This window comes from Protopterus annectens, chromosome 17.part0 (assembly GCF_019279795.1).
Source record: "Protopterus annectens isolate FY-2018-M chromosome 17.part0, PAN1.0, whole genome shotgun sequence".
Taxonomy (NCBI): Eukaryota; Metazoa; Chordata; order Ceratodontiformes; family Protopteridae; genus Protopterus; species Protopterus annectens.
The window spans coordinates 450,546,023-450,560,131 of NC_056751.1; the positions used below are offsets into that span (position 1 = coordinate 450,546,023).

The 14,109-nt window shown below is 36.0% G+C and overlaps 1 protein-coding gene across 3 annotated transcripts in view; it reads right to left on the reverse strand.

Moving 5' to 3' along the window:
• Positions 1 to 14,109, reverse strand: part of LRRC4C (leucine rich repeat containing 4C) — a 3,048,452-nt gene that overhangs the window by 299,992 nt on the left and 2,734,351 nt on the right. For 2 of the 3 annotated variants that reach the window (XM_044058949.1, XM_044058948.1), the window contains one exon: positions 12,658 to 12,706. The exons of the other annotated variant lie outside the window; for it this stretch is intronic. The gene's annotated coding sequence lies outside the window, so the exon portion shown is untranslated. The remainder of the gene's footprint in view (positions 1 to 12,657; positions 12,707 to 14,109) is intronic. 3 annotated transcript variants of the gene reach the window in all.

Consider the following 14,109-nt stretch of genomic DNA (forward strand, 5'->3'; position numbering starts at 1 on the left):
CAGGCAATGTGTGTATTTATTGATCTTCATTTGTCTGACTGACATTTGCGAGTGGTCATTATCTCTGAAAGCCACTTTCAGCAAACATATGGAGTTGCACTTTCTCTACTGTTGTGTAACCATGGAGTTAGCATACTAAAGTTAAGGGGGCCCATAAGGGTCTCCCTCCAAACAGGGGGAGTAGAAAAGGGCGCACCCCTTGTGAAAAAAGTAGCTATAGTCTGTGTCCACTTAAAGTGGCTGTCAGGAATATTTTCCCTGTTTATCTGACAAACAGCCTTCAATATACAAGTATGAATCAAGGAACAGCAAACGAGTTATCCTCCCACTCTACATGGTGATAGACCTTAAACTGAATATTGCACCTCAGCCTTGATGTAAAAGCGAAATCAATTGATGAGAGTAGAAAAAAATAAGAAATATTTTGTATGAATCTAGATTAATAGAGTTGTCTCTATACTACATTAGCTCTAGGCTAATAAGGGGTGACTTGATTTTACTCCATAAATGTCTAGTAAATACATTAATAGCAGCTACATTAGGGAGTGAATTTGGATAAAAATATATCAGAACAAAATATCCTGGTCTGTATGTCAATTATCCATCATTTAGCACTGCTCTGAGGATTAGCTCTTTGCAAGTTCAAAAGTTTGAAAATATTTAAAAGAATATTAGGTAATTATTTTGGAAGTAATTTTTTTTTTTTTTTACATATCCACTAACAGTAGGCAGACTCTATTAAAGTCTCAATCAAATCTTTGAGTTTGGATTACAAACATTGAAAGTAAAACACTGAACAATGAATAGGGTTAGCTGTCATAAGGTGTTTGGCAGAAGATGGTTTTATCAGAGAAATCACTGTGTAGTCTGATCTAGGGTTAGAAGACAGAAATTTTATGCCTGGGGAAATTAATATTTTTTATCAGAATTTCTGGGACCAGGTAGCTGACTGTCATACAAACTCCTGGCTGCAAGGAAAGCATCCTGTAAGGCTTGAAAAACAGGAAAACAGCTGCAGGTTGATGGAAATCCAACTATATCAAATCGTAGTATCTTTGCTGGCATTCAAGTATTTCTTTGTGTTGTCACTGAAATAACTCATTAATTCTGGCAATATTATAAAAAAAAAAGGTTAACTCTTCAGGTGATTAATCTGGGTAAAAACTTTCCTCTGAGTCAGGTTCCTCATTGCTTGGAGTAGGAACTTAAAAAATCCAGTACAAATCTACATTTTGTGCTTTAAAATGAAAATCAGAATTTAAGAGAGACAGGAAAATATGTTTTTCTTTTTAAATTAAGGGAAGACACAGAATTAAAATCTTAAACGCTTTAAATAAAAATTTAGAAAATCCCAGCTGATCCTCTTTGTTTGCCCTATATGTCACAGGTAATGAAACAATAACTTTATGCTTCCTTTTCACAGGATGCCCTCCGATAAAAGAGCTGACTGAAGGATGGACTTTTCCTTGTGAATCAAACTGTACAAAATGACTTCACAGAGGAACAACGTCTGCACACTCCTCTGATACAACAAGAGTGGTTCTCTCTTCCTCACAGAGAGCAACTGGACAGACACAGAGGATGTGCCTAGCTCGTGGTCCCTGAGGAGCAACACGAGAGGGAATGAAACTGAGGAGAGGTCTGAGGAATGCAGTAAGGGCTCAGCAGATTGATAGAAGGCAAGAGAAGACAGAAACCTCCTGTACAACTTTTAACTTATTGTGCCTCTACCAAAAACAAATAAAAAAAAATCGACAACTGATTAGCAGATCATTTGGTAAGAAGGCATTACCTTCTGATTAAAAATGTACTGTTTGTGTAAATGTTCTTAGTGACAATCACCAAGAAACTCTAGCTTTAGCACCTAGCGAGAAATTTTGAAAGAAAAGGTAACAAACAAAAAAATAAATAAAATAGAAGGTATCCCCCCAAAAGGGTGATTATCTGCCCAGCAATGAAGAAAAGCTATCTAACCACCAATCACTCAAAGCCCATAGAGAAGAGCACATTTCAATGTCTAGAAAATTCTGAGGGTTTTGTTCTCTAACCACTAACTTTATACAGCATTCCTTGAGCTGTGCAGTAGTTAGGGCACATGGACGTTTCTGTGAAGCTTTGGAAACTGACCGGTCATCCAGTCCTAGACAGGATATGTTCCATATAACTTAAGCTACTGCAACAGTGATCATCACATAGGAACACTAGACTAATACTTCTGAATTCAGAATTATATCTAGGAGGTTATTTTATTACTTACCAGTGATGCAAAGTAGAACACTAGTAATAGCAGTTTCCTTTCACCTCTTGGCCGTATACTAATGCAACAGCATGACCCCTACTCTGTGAAATAGCACATTAAAATGTCTGTGTGTGAGAAGAGACTGAACTATAACCTGCAACGCATAAAATTCCAGTAACACTGAAAACTAAGGATCCTGAATCTGCAACATCAAAAACTTCATCAAATCAGTTATCAAAGAACTGTGCTTGCTATTTGTCACACAGAAGGCATGGGAAATTGTATGTAGTGTTTCCATGCAGATACATTTATTTATTTACTTTTGTACAGTAGTTTTAAGTGTTCCTGGATTCCCTATACCTATTTTTCCTTCAGACAATTCCCCTGCTCTGTATATCTTTTACTTTTCAAGTTTCTTTCCACATGAATACTGAACATGCAAGTGTCCTTCCTGCACCAACCAAAATTCAAGAAGTGGTCCCACCCACTTAGCCAACATAACTCCTGTTGACAGTATTCTTCCTGGAGCTGTGACCTACTATATGAAATCTTACAATCATCTTTAAAGGCAACATTTCGCCATGTACAGCTGACCAACAGCAGAAGGAATTACAGAAACTGGATACTAAAATTATAACATTTTCCCACATAGTGACTCTTGCACTTACCAGATTAGAGCAATGTTAAGGTCTTGTATATAGCCCAAGGTGGTTCTGTAGTCTAGAAGGATAAAACAATAACTGCGCAGGTAGACAGTAAGAGGTATAGACTGAGCAGAGGTGAGGACTGAATTCATGTACCATGTACCTGGAGCTTTGAGGAAGACAACTTACCACTGATTCATTTTGCTACTCGGATTTTAATTTCTTTTTCTTGGAATTTAATCATTTAACATTTTGAGATGTACCGGAGTCTACTTCCTAGTTCCTTCATTTTTATTTCCTCAGCCTTTTGCAGCATTGCATTATGTACCTCCCGCGTATTCAGGTATTTTGCTAATATTTTTAAACCAGTTGTATCTTCAGGATAGCTGTTCCCTCTCTCACCTCCCTTTCTTTCAATGGGTGATTCTTAGTGTCTATTCAAATCATGTCATCTTTTTATCACAAATCAATTTTGAAAAACACTGCACACATGGTTAATATAGATGTTCTTCAGACACTTAAAAAATTACTATCATGGTTTTAGTTGCTTCATATCTCTAAAACTACAACTGCTACAGAGATAATGTCTACCAGATGCCTGTGAATGGTATGAGTTTTGCACCATCCCTACACCAGCTTTTCCAGTTTGAAATGAATGGATGGGATGCAGTATCTTAGTGTGCCTTCATTGACCTCAGTAGATGTAGTAAAAGGGATGACAGAAACCAACACGCTAAACAAACAGGATTTCCAGCTACTAAAAGGCACTGAAAGCTCCTGCTATGGTGGACACAAAAGGGAAGGCCCTGGTGTCAAGCTCTGCATCAAGTCAATGAAGAATTGCAACTTGATAGCTTCAAAAAAGTTCTTGCACTCCATCATGTGACATAGGAGGGAATGGAGATAAATTGTCAAGGCTGTTCTAAATAATAGTAAATATACAATGACACCAATTGCAGACAGTGTTGGAGGTGAAATGATGATGGACCATCTAGCCTCTCTTTTATTCCAGAATTGTGTGGTGTTATTACCTTTATTCCCAGAAACAAGTTAACCACAACAATGAAACTCTTCTACTGTGGTAAAGTTGGATGAGTGGAAAAGATATGGACAGAAAGATTCCCTTAAAAAAAAAAAAAAAAAAAAAAAAAAAGAGAGAGAGAGAGAGAACCAGTTTTGGAATTTTCTCACATCCTGCTAAAATCCACTGACATATGGGTTCTGCAGCTTTCAACTCCCCTTTTGGTATATATACTAATTCCACTAATATTATAACATTATAACTAGGAAGAGGTGAATAATTTGTTACCACAACTCAGATGCAGCATATATATGTTCTTACTTCCAAAACTTAGATGACTGCAATTTAGTGGACTGCAACCTAAATCCTTAAAGTTATGACAGGCATTTGAATAGAAATTGTGAAATCACTGGAAATGACACCATGTCAAATGGAAACTGGGGAGTGTAACTCTGGTAGTGGCTCCCATTTTCAAAAAGGGGGACAAGTGGATGTACTTCAGTCAGAATGGAAGCTTTTTCATTGGCCTCCATTGTAAAGCCAGTAACAGGGAGCTGAAAAGGAGGCAATATATGAATGAACTACCTCTGTTTTGTCAGGAGCACTATGGATTGTATCCTGCTCCTGAAACAGTGGCTCAATTCCTTCTCCCTGCAAATATACTGGAAGGGTGTTGGCAGCTTGTCAGTATTGTCCCTATGTATTTTCTGGAAGTGCAGAAGGAAGTAGACTGGGTGACCTGGAATATCTTAAGGCAGGTGTTACAATAGCACAGTGCTTGTGATCCATTGCTGTATGCTGTTTCTCCATGTGTTTGCAGATCTGGATTGGTGTCTGCATTGTGAACACAGAGACACATTCAAGTGAATGTCTTTCTTCCAAGAATGTATTTTTCATCTTCTGTTCTCTTTTTATTATTTATGACATTCAGGAGCAGGATATGAAGGCATATCAAGATGTGGACAGTGTTCATGGGGAGTAGCTAAATGAATTGGTGAAGGTGAGCTGTGTTGGGTTGTTTTTTAACAAGTGCGAGTAGAGAAATTCAAAAGATTGACTAAATGATGGATACATCAGTATAAGTACTGGAGGCAATGTGTACAGAAGTGTGGTGGTATAATGACAGTGGAGTTATAAGCTGAAGTTGTTAGCTTACCCATCAGTCTGTATGCCCATCCTCATCTATGGTTAAAAGATTTGGGTAGCATCCAAAATAATGCAAGTGATGAAAATGAGGTTTTGTTGCTGTGTTTCTTAGCTCACAGCCAATCACAGGGAGAAAAACTTGGAAATTTTGGAGGATTTCTGAACAGATTTCCATCTTATTTACATGAAAAGTGTCAATTAAGATGATAGGGTCACCAGGTGAAGATGCCAGAAATGTACCAAACATGACCAGTTCGCTGAAGGTCACAAGGTAAGCCATGGACTAAGAGAACACCTGCAGATCCTGCAGGATGAATACGGACTGTAGCTGGAATACAAATCTCCTTTCTACTTGCCAGCATCAAGATTTAAATTAGGACAAGTTTTTAGAAAATGAATGGATGGATGGAATAAAACTCATATACACAAGGGTTTTGTTCTAAACTATACTTCTTGTGGCCTGAATTTGTCAGGTACGCCTGAAGCTAAATGGCATGCTGATGGGAGGGATCAGACAGCAGAAGATATCCCATTTTATTTGAGGTTCATTGTCTGTATACACATCACTGCAGGGCTAACTTCAGGCAGTGATCTAACAATAATGTTTCCTGAAAGGATAAATTTACAACTGGAAATTGTCATCATGCCGGATATTGTGTACAAAAGCAAAACCACTCACGACTGCTTCATAGCACAGCATAACTCCCCAGCATATCAACTGCTACTTGTGGTCTCTGAGGCTGCCACTAAATGCTGGGTGAGCATGGAACAGAAACTGGTAATAAGAGTTGGTTAAATTTGTACAAAAGAAAGAAGAAAAGGAATGTGGAACTGAAATAAAAAGACTGCATGCTAAACTCAAAAGAAATCACTTTCTATTATCTTTTTTGTGCAGATTATGCCCTCCTGTGATCTGCAGTACCTTGAATTTAGGCAAACATAATAACAGAAACAAAAATAATAATAATAAAATCAAACAAAAAGAGTAGGCATGTTAATCTCATCAGGATTTCTTTCTATCTTATATCTTCTACAGAACATGCCCTCTTTTGATCAACCTTAATCCTATCCTCTTAACAGACAAGTAGATGGACTATTCTTTGAGTGCCTTTTGATTCATCTTTAGAAATGCTGTTGGTGCATATTTGTGTCTGTCATTTGATTATGTTGCATAGTTTAGTGGGGATCAGATTGAAAAGATATTTAACAGGCACTCTGTAAACCCAAAAACTCTGAATAGCAGCAGGGCTTTAAGTATCAGTATGTAAATTTGTACCACTTTTTCACTAGAGTGTGCCCTATGAATCACCCATTTGATATCAGACAATGGGCAAGATACATGCATCTGAGTGCAGATCGCAGCGCTCAGTCTCAAATATTAGATACTGTAGACCACATCGTTCGAATATTGTTTTCAGAAATGCTTTACTCTTTATATGCGAGTTTCATTTTTTTTAAATACTGAATTATTTAACAGATGTATAAATCATTAGTTGATCCTAAGATTGATGAATGGAAGTGCTGCTGGATGTTTCTTTGTCCTGCATTTCAATATCCCATGGAATTCTGTATAGTATACAGAATCACATTTTGTGGTGACCATTTACTTATGGGGCTGATGTTGCATTTTGGGATAATCAGATTCTTAACATGCTCAGCAAAAATGTTATTTTTTTCAGAAAGGAATGCATGCTACTTCTCGAAACAACAGAGGGACTGCAGATAGCACCATGTCCTTAAAAATGGCTACCAATCTGCTCAATGCAAGAAGCTTACGGTCATGTTTTTTAATTAGCATTACACACAACATATTTCTTGACCTTGTAACTAGAAGATAAGTCATTCTTTTCTGAACTAAAGTAATTCAGACTAGAGGATTAGTGCTTATATGACAACAACAAGCAAAATATTTTGTAAAAGCTTAGAAACATTCATGTAACCCTGCTACACTGCTTGCCGGAATTAAGAGTCAGCAAAAGTTTTCACAATGTACAAATCTAGACTGCACAGTAAAAATCATCTGGACAGCCTTTCATTTATCAAAAGCACTATAAAAAGATCATGTGGAGTTGGAGGGAATATTTCAAGCCACTGGTTTCTTAATCAGAAGAAAATTGCAACGAAAACCTTTAGTGACACTGAAAGCTTGGAGCAAAGTACAGTATAAACTGATTATCATCTTAAACATAAAACAAATATGATGAAAACCTGAACGAATACTAAGCTAAATTAAAAAAATAAATCATGTGAATCACATCAGTAAGCAGTGTACGTATCCCCTCCTCCCTTCTTATGTTCAGCAGCTTGGTGTCAGCGATGGAATTTATGGATGGGCATAGTGCGCATTTAGTCACTCAAGTGTGACGTGCATAAAGCTGCAAAAAGCTATTCCACTGGTTAGGAGAGGTGGATGAGTTATGTTCATAATTTACACACGATACTTGGTTCAATTAAATCAGAGTGTACTCTGTTGCTGTTTCCTCCTCACTCAAGGATCCTTCTTACTATTTCTGTATTTCAAGGACTTCTCATTTCAGCTGATATAATAGAGTTTGGGTGTTATCCTAAACTGCTGCCTACATATTCTTTTTCTTCCAATATTTTATCTCAGACCTGCTTTACGGAATTCTTCTGTAAATGTATTGCACATATGTTTCATTATCTACTGTTTTGTTTTAGAGATATTAGGAAGTTTCAGAAAATATCTGTTTTTCTTTGCAAGGAAAACAATCCAGAAGCCGTTTTTATTTTATATATTTAATGAAAAAGGCTATCCTTGTAATCAAACACAAATTAAATAATTGTTCTGAAGGGTATAGCACATGGTTTGCTTTAAAACGAGTGTTAGTGTTGATTACTGTGTTACAATAACTGAAAAATACAGGGCAGTTAAAAGGCTCACAGAAGTGTTTATGTTTACTATACACACACACACACACACACACACACACACACACACACACACACACACACACACACACACACACACGCACACTCACACACACACACACATATATATATATATATATATATATATATATAAAGATATTACAACATTTACTCTTTATGTGTTTGCTTACTTTTTGTATACAATAAATTTAATGGTCTATGTCACCTTTCAAGCCAGGACTTAAAGCGAATATCACGGCAAATGTGCCTGTTGTTGTTATTTTACTACAATAAGAGTTAAATATACTCCACATTTTCAAAAGCCAATTTATTTTCCAAAAAATAATAAAAAAATAACTGGATTTGGGAAACATCATTAAACCTAAACAACAGACAATTATGTAAAGTATTAAATGAAAAAAAGTGAATTGTTTATAGCATGTTCTTACAAAGATCTGGCAGCTTTAAAGATATAACTAAACAATGACATTTTGAAGGTATTATGAATATTATAACAGTGCTTTACCCATTAAATAAATAAATAAATAAATATATATATATATATATATATATATATATATATATATATATATATGGCAGAACACTCCGTAACATGTGACTTAGTTGATGCAATACTCCTTGTCAGAATGCCTGTTAAACCTTGCCATCCAAGCATAGGACAAGACCATGAAATATGCATTAAACAACCCCCTCATGTTACTATGACTCCAAATAGAACTAGAAAGATAGTTCAGCAATACAGACCTTAAAATTATCTCCATTGTACATAATGTTTGTGCCACTCATGCAGTACTACTGAAACATGCTGGAGCCAACAAGCCATTAACTACTCTTGTTGTTCCATTTCAGAGCACACATAGACAGTAACACTCCACCTTTAGATAGCCAGACACAGGACATTGTAGCAATTACATCAAGGGACCAGCAACATGGGGACTGCCAAATGTACATCTTCCCAATGGAACAAAAATTACATCCTGATTATAGTGCTTAGATTAAACCCATAGCTAAGCTGATGACACTACCTAGAATGCACCAAATAATTTAACACATCCGTTTCCTAACTTCCTTCTTATCACAGTTCAGTTTTTGTAAGTTTCCAGGCAAAGCCATTCGAGTCTTCATTACTCTAAATTGATTTTGGAATGACATACAAGCTGCAACTCATCCTTTCATTTTTAAATATATCTTCAAACTTTTCACACACATGAAGTGAATTTATACAGCACCTCTTAAACTTTCAATGACTGTAACAGCAGTGCTTGAAATGAAAGAACTACAGGTGTGAATCTTACAGCTAATACACAATGGACTATACTTGTGACCTGAGGAACAGATGGGACTATGGACCTCCTAAGGTAGTAGCAAGTCATCACCAGCCTGTCACCTAGACTGAAGATGCTTGATGCCCTTGACTCCCACCAGCATGGAATGAATGGATAAAATTAATGCAAGTATTGAGCAATCAGGCAGGGACCCTAAAGAGGTGGAGAAGGGGTAAAAAGACCTCAACAAGTCTAAAGGATGCAAGAAGATATCATCCAAAGGTGGTTAATTCGTTTTACAGAGGTAACTCTAGGACAGGCTAGTCAGCATTATTACTGGGGAAGTTATCAGGCTAAAGAAATATGTTTTCTATTCAATGATTGGGGGGGTGGTCTCAAGATTTGTCCAAGTGATGAAATGAAGTCATGAAGCCAGCACCTGCTACAGTTGCAGAAATGAAACCATATGTATAGACAAGGTCATAGTGAAGGACTTCTGGCTGGGCAAAAAGAGGTTATGAGAAACCATCAGTGACTCAGGAAGGTGAAACTTAAGAGCTGTGGAGAAACAGTTAATAATCACAAGAAATTGACAGGAGGTGGAAGGAACACTTTGCAGGACTAGTGAATTGGGATGACATGGCATCCTTTAAGGAGGTAGACTCAGACACAGCTGAAGATACTGAATCCATTGTTTAAAATGAGGTCCCACAGTTCTGACATGGCAAGGTGTCGCAGGAGTGGACAAGGTCTGGTCAGAAATGTTGAATGTTTAAGGCAATGGACATTGTTGTGATGTTATGGTTATTGTGCCTTTTTCAGTGTTACATGGAAGTAATAATGCACAGTAGCTATAGAGTTTCAAAATGTGGAAGTGATGTCTTATCAGCAAGTGGGACAAGGTGTTGTGTTTCAGTTTTATATTAGGAATGCTTTTTCAGCCTCCTCAAGAAAGGCTATACCAGTGTATTGGAAATGTTACTGTAATCAGATTACTGAGGCTCAGGCCAAGGAACAGTGCTACAGGATCTATTCTGTCCATAAAACTATGGATCTGATCTTTTAAACAAAGAAATATTAGTACTTTCCTAACAGAAATAAAGTAGGACAGCAGATAGCCAACAAAATAAGAGGTGTGGTTTACTTATGTATACCAAGAACTTTGTACTTGCTCTTTTTTCAACAAAATTAGTGTTTTCCAACTCCATCTACAGGACACTGCAAAAACGCTATATTCTGTAACACCTTTACAACAGGAAAAATAAATATAGAAGCTCACTTGTGGCTCTACAATTCAAGTTTTCAAGGTCAAATCACACTCGGTAATAGGATGGGTGGGTTGTCATTACTTTCTTTGGCTATTGTTCTTATCTAAGATACTTAAAGAATGCTTGACAGTATTGCATTGGTGGAAACATTTGTGATATGGGAATAGTTTTTGGAGTTAAATTCTGAAATTTCAGGCTACACCCATAAACTGCGGCAGGTAATTACTGCATTCAGGTGGGGGAGGCACTCCTATTAAGCAATAAGACAAATCTGTATGCATTGCTTTCAAGTGTCAAAGAACTGATAAACAGTGGACAACATGCCTCTGAAAAGTTAACCATGGATCTTAAAACTGCTAAAGTGAGGTAGTTCGCAGTGCCCTTTATTTTGTCGAACACTACTCTAAAAGTTTATAATCCAACAATAATAAAAGAAGTTTAATTATGGCAAGCTAATGTCATAGTACAAGGATGATATATGGTGTTACAAAAATGGAATTAAAGCAATAACTCCAGTCAGAATGGATTCAAGAAGCATGGAGAAATGTCATCAAGGCCAGCTGTAGCCTGTGTTTACAGTAAGAAGCATGTTAAAGTATCAGAGGGTTTGTGATTATGATGCCGTTTACACTGTCAGCTAATTATTTCACTTAGTATATTGAGAAAAGTACAATATGATGAGTTACTGTCTAAGTCAGTTTAAAGCTTTATGGTACAAGTATTTAATTATATAAAAAACAAAGAAAAGCTGCAACTTATTGGCTGTCCACACATAATACCATATGTTCTATGTAATACTGAGTAAATGTTTAATTATAGGACTAAACAAAGAAAAGTCATCAATAGTATCATTCACATAGACTACTTTTGCTTGTTGGCCTTTTTTTAACCTAGTACATGATCAGAGCTACACTCAGCTTGTATGATTGTGAATCAGCTAACCTTATCTATGGTACTTAGGGAAGAAATCACTGTATAGATTTATTTTATTTTGTTTTTGCACTTGTTTACTGCGATACAGTACTGATCTTTATGGACTTTTTGAGACTCGGCCCGGGAGCAGTGTCTGGCTAAGTGACTTGCTCAGAATCATACAGTTAGACAATGGAAGCTGGGGGAATCAAACCTTGCACCACTGAACCAAAGGAAACAGCTCATTAACAGCTCCTTAATCCTCAAAACTAATTGCCAAATTCAATTAAAAAAAAAAAAATTAGCACCTGGAAATCTCTAATGCCCATAAGATATTCATGGCCCTGCAGGTATTTTCTTCTGGGACACAAAATAACATCCTCAGTCTTAATTTTGGAGGGATATTATTTAATGTTATGCAACACAACACTGCATAACCATTTAACAGTGCTCCTTTCTAAACATCTCAACGGTGTTTTATACATAAACATTAATGCACCTAACACAATGATTGTAAATAATAATCTAGCTAAACTCCGTTATATAACATCTTCACTGAGGTAATTTAAGTGCATCTCGTCAAAATGCTAGAATATGACAAGAATATCTGCTAGTGTGTCCATGTGTGTAGTCATGCATATATGTGCATTTGGAGATTGCCATGAATTTGAAAATAACTATTGCTTTACTGCCTTATTTCTACTGTATAAAAATAGTACAGCAGAAAAGTGTTACAAGTGTTTATACTGCACATTTCTCTGAATGTATGACTTAATTATAGGTTACAGGTTTCCCCCAGAGTACTTTAAGATTCTGGTCCAGAATACACTGCAGAGGAAAGGAACTTAACATAATGCATGTAGGTGCCAAGAAAGACAGGTAGTATAGAACATCAGATTAACTAATTAAGAAATCAGTGAGTTTTAGTAATTAATCCAATGGTTTCAAAATGCAGACAGCAGCTAGGATAATCTTTTTTTTTCCCGAATGCACTGCATTTTCTTTTGTACAGTTCTTCAGTGGTAAAAATCTGTACACAAGGACTTGGTTGACATATTCCAGTCCAGGACAGTGGGGGTAAATAATTGAAATAGCTCTGCTAAAAGGCTATCGTATAAAATAATTTGAAGCTACAGGACACTCAGTTTTTTCATATACCCAAATATATTGCAGGTAATGTCAACTCTTTTTTTTTTAAAGAAAGAGATTAACAAGATGTCAGATTTTGGAATATTTCAGAAAAATACATTACCTGTGGACACTGTGCCAAATCTTCAACTTAACTCGCACTTCTGGGTAACCTATAAAACAAATATGCAAGGTTATTCACTGCTGCCATATTCCTATTTATTAATCAGAAATAGATTTTTTTTTAACTTTCTGATGCTGCATACCATGAAAAAATGAGTTATGTAGCCCACTCATTCTTTTAGTAATGTGGGCTGCTACTGTCTCTATGGAGATTAGAATATTGCACTGTTTCTTAGCTACAGCTGTGCTTTTTCTACACAGGAAGTCAGCAGTGGAAAACATCCATTGCTAATGTCATGCATATAAGCAAATGTTGCTGATGCATACAAATCACATTGGGCTTTCTTTCATTGTTAAAATTTTATCAAAGAAAAAAGGTTACACATTAATTAAGGAATGCATTATGCTGGGCAGCACGACATGGCATAGAATAATTTTCTAGCCCTTGTCTGCGCGTTTGTACCTCATGTTACTAGATATGCTCGGAGACATAGGAATGCCTATGTCTTTCAGAAAGAAGTATTTACTTCTACTTTTAATTGTCCGTATAGATGTAAAACAACTTCAGGAACTTTAGGAGCAGAAAAATACCATTACTTGTCTGCAATCACTAAAGGACCAACAACATTTTCTCATGTCATTTCACTATTCAGATGATGGAATTTTACAAGGAAGCTAAATAATAAATTACATATTTAATGTAATTGTTAATTCTATAAGTACACTTTAATTATATTACTATGCTCATCATATGTACTCCACTAGAATTCATTGCTCAATTAAATTAATTTCAAAGAAAATTAAATTAGAAAATGGAATACACTTCAAGTGATGAAGAAATATTAACAAACGCATGATTTTTTCACAAGTACATCCAGATGTTATTACTTTATCAGAACAATAAAGCCTCACTAAACAGTTCCCATCGCAAGCCTAACAGTCTGCTAATAAATTTTCCTTTCATTTATTTTTGAAATGTTGAATGAACCATGTTATGATTCAAAGTAATATCCTGATACAGACTTCATGTGCATATATATATATATATATATATATATATATATATATATATATATATAAACATGTTTATTTCTGGTTACTTATGATAATGTGTATATAGTGTACACACAGATATGGACATCTGCGATCATTATACCTGAAACTCTTTAATAAAGAATACCTATATGCCTTAACCTGATAAAACTGACAACGAAAGCAGCAAATATAGAATAGAGTTACTAGTTCCTTTGCTATCAAATAGCACTGAAATCGTTTCCCAAAGAAAATTTATGAGAATCTTTAATGAGCCAAAACAATCCATGCAATACAGCACTACTTTCAATAAGCTCGACATGCCTTGTAGTTCTACTCTCCAGATGTAGAGTGGATATAATGAAACATATTGCAGCTCCAATTTGCATGACAGCCTTCATTCAAGTGCTTGTTTATATAG